Raw genomic sequence first — 7,417 nt, forward strand, 5'->3', positions numbered from 1 at the left:
CTATTCAAATACCGAATTTGTTACTTTATGCAGAGACGGACCGTTCATATGTTTAGAAGAAAAGACACTGAATGCTCGAGGTTACGCTTATGTAGCAATGGAAAACAATTAAACCGACTATCTTATGAATGGAATAGATCATATAACTAAGAAATCTATTTCACAGGTATGTCTGTACAGTTTTTATTTTTATTTTTATTTTTAACCTTTTGATAATAAACGCTAATTTGTTCGCTAAAAAGTATTAAATTGGTATTGAATAAAATTAGGTTTGGCGACCGAAATTATTGATATCATTCAAAAATTTATTACATCACTGCGAAATTTAACGTTTATTCTTAAGGTATAAATATCTTTAATCAATCAACCCAAAATATTTCAAAAATTCGTCATGAGTCAAATTAGGTCTTGGAACCGAAATTACTTTACCGAAAAGAGGGGCGCATATTTCTGATAATATTTGATTGATTAAAGTGGGATAAAAAAAAAAAAAAATTTATTTTATTTTTACCATGTTTTTAAAATTAATATAAATCTTAAATTAATATTGTAAACTTTGTAAAAACAATATATTTAAAATTGTAAATATTTGAAAAATTAATATAAGTTTGATATGAATTTATAAATTTTTAAATTAAGTTTGGTGTGAATTTTTAATTTTTAAAATATTAATTTTTAATTTTATGCATTTCAAATTTTAAGTTTGGTGTGAATTTTTAATATTAATTTCGAATTTTATATTTAAGTTGTGTGAATTTAAAAACAAAAACTTACTTTATCTCATTAAGTTAAGAATATGATTTTTAAAATTCGTCGTAAGTTGAAGACTATACCGTTGAGTCGAAATTGCTTTACCCGAGGGCGGGACGAGAATTTTTATTATCATTATTTTTAATCTTATTGATTTAAAGTATGCCAAAAAAATTAAAAAATCCAAAAATCTAAGCTTTTAAAACAATCGCTTGAAAATGACAAAATTTTAAAATTTTGTCGAGGGACGGACTAGGGCATCGTCCCGAAACGACCTCGTCTTAAAAAGAAACAAAATTTTTAAAATTTTATTTAATTTATGTTTTAAAAGTTTAAGGTTTTATGGTTTTAATAAAAAAAAATAAATAAATAAATAAATACCTGGAATTGCCCCCCATGCGACTCGCATGGGGGAAAGGCTTAAATCATGCGACTCGCATGGTTAATAAAATCTGGCCAGGTACAAGTTTCCAGTCGATCTGTTCTATCTCACATTACACACACACATACGCGAACCATCTCCAAAACCCTCTTAAAAATTCATCATTTTTCACCAAATTTCTTGCAAAACTTCACAACAATCATGCCTAGATTCAGTAGTCTCAACCCCTTCAGGCACATGGTAAAGATTTCACCCCTAATCTCTTTAAATTCGAATTATGTGTGTTCTTGAGCCATTTTACCTAATTTAATTTTTGTTAATTTTTAGTGAAATTAGTGTTAAATTGATGTTATATTATGCATGTATATCCTAGATAGAAGCTATTTAACATGAATTGAAGCTAAAAACTTCAAATTTTTAAGAATCTAGGGTTTGTGTTCTTGAGCAATTTGGGGCTTTTTGATATAAACAGGTTATGGCCGATTTTTGTCATGAATTGTTGCTAAATTAAGTAGTGTAACATGTTTAGGTAGTTAATTGATCCAAACTTTGAGCCTAAACATGTTTTTGAGAATTAAAGTGGACTTTTTAAGTCTAAAAATTCATGAACTTGGATAATTTGATATAAAGGCCATTTGAAACTTGTTTCATTGCTAGTAGTGATTATTTTGGCATGTTATTTGAGATAAATGCTTATGAACTTGATGTACATTTTTCGTATATGCTTATTTGACAAAGTGTAGACTTGACAAAAATATGAAAATGAGAACTAGTTTGATTTGAATGCCATGTAACAAGTGTTTAATTGCTATAATGATTATTGTTGACATGTTTAAGAGTTTAAATGTGATAAAACATTGTACACATTTTCGTATGTAAAAGTGTAGAATTGTTATTGTTAAGAAAATGTGTATAAAATGTGTTATGAATTGAACATGTCATCATAATTGTTTCAAGTTATTATTTTGCTAACACTAATGCATATTTGGATGCACAAATTTTGTATTTAATGTGTTTTGCAGAGAAATACAGATACGGACGGTGCATCATCGTCCAGACAACCAGAGCCCGAACCAGAAATGTTTTATGAACAAGAACAACATATGCAACAAGAAGAAGAACAACATGAGGATCAACATATTCCATATCACGATCAAGATCAATTATTTATGAATCAGTTTCATCAATTCGCTCCACATCAAATGATTCTGAGCTTAGACATTAATGAAGATCAGTTACACCCAAATCTGAGATTTGATCGATGTTGGATAGAGTATCCAGATTATCAAAAGAACATGCACATTCTCTACTTTAAGGTTGTTGAAATGCCAAGGGCAATTGACTGGGTACCTTTGGAAACAGTTGACCTTGCCGAACCGATTCGGGAATTATTGGTGCAAAGGTATGGTAATTCTCAGTTTAACGATTGGATGCGCCTATTTTCCATTCGTAGAACCATATATAGGGAATGGTGTATAGAATTACTTAGTACTATTAAGTTAAACAGTGATGTTAGGAGGATAGATGATAGAAGCTTTATTAGATTTCTGTTAGGTGGACGCATGTACAGAATGTCCATGATAGATTTAGCCAGGGCCTTACAGATTTACACCCCTGCTGAACTTTTGAGCCCCGACTGTAATAGCCTGATTGCCCAAGGAGAAAGGATAGATAGGGAATTTGATATTAACGCCGTCTGGAGGCGTATGTCCCACTTTAATGAATTTCACGCCAGTGGAAATCATACATACTTAGATATAGATAGAGCTGAACTCCGGGTGATTCATAGATTCTTAGCAAACACAATTACACAAAGGGGTAAGAATAAGGAGAAATTGACCGTAAACGATTTGTTCTACCTCAAGTGTATTAGAGACCCGAGGAGTTTCGTTAACATTCCCTATTGTGTTGGTTATTATCTCGCTAATGTAGTTTCGGGGATGAAATCGGGGAGTATTATAGGTGGTGGTATTTTCATTACTCTCATTGGAGAGTATTTAGGTGTGGATAAGCACCAAGGGGGTCCAATGAACGAAATAGAGGACGAAGGTGAAACTATAAGTTCAAACCTTTATCACGGTGCAAGGGTATTATTGATGAGACGTGGTCGGGTATATCGATACGAGGGACCTCAGCGACAGGTAGAGAGAGGTTCGGATGACGAAATGGAAGAGGCGAACAACATTATAGGAGTTGTTCGGGAGACTGCTCTTGATTTAGGCGTTCGTATGGAGGATGAATACATGACGAACTATGATAGGCATATGCAGTACGAGGCATGGCAACGTCGGAATGACTACGAGCATTCCCGGCAACGAGAGCATGGCCGATGGGATTATCATCAGCGCCAAATTATAAGCCAGTTGCAGCCTGGCGAGATGTATTATCCGACCCGACCCGCATACTATCCTGCACATCAGCCAGAAATGAGACCACCCTATGATTTATATGATTATGACGCAGCATACCAGTTCACCTATCACCAGCCATGGAACCCTGATCCGAACATGAATTGGGATCCATATCCTAATTTTCCTCCTAACCCGCCTCCTGATGAGTAGAGATAAGTTGGTAATTTTTATTTTTATTTTAAACACTTAACATTTTATTACGTTTATGTAATGTTTGATATTCTTATTATTATTGTGTACTAATATTTTTCTTATAGTTTGAAAGTGGGATGCCAAAGTTCCATTTCAAATTGCATGTATGATTATATTTGTATTGTATGTATTCTATTTTATGCACAAAACAGGGTAAAACAACGCGTTTTCAAAGACTGGCATTAAGTTCAGCAAAAGCAAGTAATTTTTGACGACAATGATGCAAAATATATGTGAAATAACAACAAGACGGAATGAACAAATGACGTGCACCATTTATCATTCAAACAATCAAACGACAATATGTTTGAAACTTTGGTAAAATTTAATCATTTTTCTGCGATAATCACCCTCAATAATTTAAATTATTTCTGATTTCTTGCAAATGAGGGCATTGCAAGATCTTAAGTGTGGGAAGGGGTTAAATTCTTTCGGATTTTAAAAATTTTTTTTTAAACACTTGGTTACCATTAAAAATGCTAGTAACGCAGTAGTTGTGTTAGAATCTAGTGCTCTCCGATAACAAGGAACAACCCTAGTCTTATATACTGACTACCCACTTCTAGTAAATTTTTCAAAATTTTTAACAAAATGGATTCAAAATCATGTTTATACATATTTATGAACGATTAAAACTAGGTCATTGAGCCGAAATTATCGTTACCTCGGAAAGGACATAAATTGAGAAACAACCAAAACGTTAGAATTCATTTAATAAGAATGAAATAGAAGAGAAAAAGGCAAAGAAAAATATAAATAAAAGCCAAGTGTGGGAAAAGTTTGCCAAGTTATTCAAAACATATCACATATTTTTGTACAAACAATTGAAAATACTTTTGTTTTGAACAATAATCAAATGTTTTACCCGATGAAAGAAAAGAAGAGATGGATCTACACGATGAATCAATTCCATCATTAGAAGGAAGTAAAGTCTTCCGAAAAAGACACGCGCTTCTTGATTTAGGTCATGAAGTTGTCGTCCAGACCAGCTGTAGGTTGACGAAAAATCTAGAAAAGTCATCACTAAAATCGGCTGGAAATCCACAGACCTCAGCATCAAACAGGGTCGCCAAGTGGTCAGATTTATCCTAACCATGAGAAGGATTTATCTCGTACAATGGGGAGGCACCGTGCAAATTAGCTGGATAAGACTAATGAATCAGATCCCCAGAAAGGATAATCTCCTTAAAGATTAAAAATCAGCTTTTAAGCCTGATATTACTCAATCCTTGATATTGACCTTAAAGATTGAGAATTCAAACTCATGGAATTCAATGATATATAAACTCGAGCTTGAACGAGAAAATATTTTGATCAAAAATACAAACCGATTTGTTTTCTGAAAACCCATTTTCAATGCGTTCATTACCATTGAACGTAAAATCCTAGGAATTCACCTGGAATTCATTAGGTCACCTGAACCAAATCGGATGTCAACCGTAAGAACGGTGGTTGCATAGCATGGTCGGAGACAGGACCTTGTGCCAGACCGAAAAATCATAGGATGATCTTTACTATCGCTCCTACCAAGGATAGTTCTAGCATCCGACACGTTTAAAAAGACCATAATCATCTGCATGTCACAAGACATTGCCTTAACAGTTTCTTGTTCATCGCTTTCCTTTACAACCGGACGGTAGTTTACCGAAAGGTAATATACGGAACAAGTAAACTGGATGTGTGCTATTCGATACCGGGATAGCAGTGGATTACACGAGCCTAAAAGTTTTCAACCAAAATATTGATCCACAAATATATTTTGCAACACCGATGATGGATCAAATCAGAAAACTTGTCTAGGGTAAAATCTAGCTTGAATTTTCAAAAGATCAAATGTTTTCATAAAGATCCAATTTCCTAAAGGATCTAAATTTTTATAGTCATGTGGGACTGTAAACCGCCTTTCAAATGTGCACTTTGCCTTGGAAACCGAAAGTAAATCGGCTATTTGATTGCCAGTGTCGTTGACCTAAACCCGAGGCAACCATAAAAAGACACACCCACCTTTAACCACATCGTTACTATCATTGTTTATACCGCCGTATTGAAGTCACTAATGTACAAAGTGTGAAGAATAAAGAAGTGACTCAAGTGTTTCAAGACTATATTGCTTGAGGACAAGCAACGCTTAAGTGTGGGAATATTGATAATGCCAAAAATGAACACATATTTTATAGCATTATTCCCCAAGAAAGACAAGATTTTAGTTGGTATTGTTCGATTTACAAGCGATATTCGTTTAAATTTTAAAAAGAGAAGATAAAAGGCAGATTCGACAAATTGAAGACAAAAAGGTCCAAAGAGCTAAAAAGTACAAGATACAATTAAAAAGGTTCAAAATATTGATGAGGAACGTCTCAAAATGACAAGAGTACAAGTTACAAGACGCAAAGTATGCGATTTAAAATAATACGCGAGGACGTCCGAAAATCCGGAACCGGGACCTGAGCCTAGAAGAAACGCCCGACGCAACGGACCAAAAATATCTACTCAACTATGCATATAAATATAATATAATATATAAATAATTATTAAAATTATTTATATATTTATATTATTTATTTATTATGTCGGCAAGCAATCAGACAAAAGATCATGAGCTGGAATCTCTTGCCATGCGACTTGCATGGCTGGAAGGGGAAACTCATGCGAGTCGCATGACCCCCTTTTCCAGGCCACATTCTAATTAAAGCGACTTCTGGCATCCGTTTTCTTTACATCATAATATCTATCCCCCTCTATCTCAAACATATGATATAAATAAATATTTATAATTTTAATTTTAATAATAATAATAAGGTTATGTTAAGGATTGTTTTAAGGGTGTAAGTCGAAATTCTGTCCGTGTAACGCTACGCAATTTTTAATCATTGTAAGTTATGTTCAACCTTTTTACATTAATGTCTCGTAGCTAAGTTATTATTATGCTTATTTAAAACGAAGTAATCATGATGTTGGGCTAATTACTAAAATTGGGTAATTGGGCTTTGTACCATAATTGGGGTTTGGACAAAAGAACGACACTTGTGGAAATTAGACTATGGGCTATTAATGGGCTTTATATTTGTTTAACTAAATGATAGTTTGTTAATGTTAATATAAAGATTTACAATTGGGCGTCCCTATAAATTACCATATACACTCAATCGGACACGATGGGCGGGGTATTTATATGTACGAATAATCGTTCATTTAACCGGACACGGGAATGGATTAATAGTCTATGGAATCATTAAAACAGGGGTGAAATTACATTCAAGGGTAATTGGTGTAATTGTTAACAAAGTAGTAAAACCTTGGTTTACATGCAGTCGATAACCTGGTGTATTCATTAAAACAAAGTATTAAAACCTTGTTACAATTCGAATACCCAATTAGTTGGAATATTTAACTTCGGGTATAAGAATAATTTGATGAGGACACTCGCACTTTATATTTATGACTGATGGACTGTTATGGACAAAAACCAGACGGACATATTAAATAATCCAGGACAAAGGACAATTAACCCATGGGCATAAAACTAAAATCAACACGTTAAACATCATGATTACGGAAGTTTAAATAAGCATAATTCTTGTATTTCATATTTAATTTCCTTTATTTTATATTTAATTGCACTTCTAATTATCGCACTTTTATTTATTGTTATTTAATCGCACTTTTAATTATCGTACTTTTT

The sequence above is a fragment of the Rutidosis leptorrhynchoides genome, chromosome 6, assembly GCF_046630445.1.
Source record: "Rutidosis leptorrhynchoides isolate AG116_Rl617_1_P2 chromosome 6, CSIRO_AGI_Rlap_v1, whole genome shotgun sequence".
Classification (NCBI taxonomy): Eukaryota; Viridiplantae; Streptophyta; class Magnoliopsida; order Asterales; family Asteraceae; genus Rutidosis; species Rutidosis leptorrhynchoides.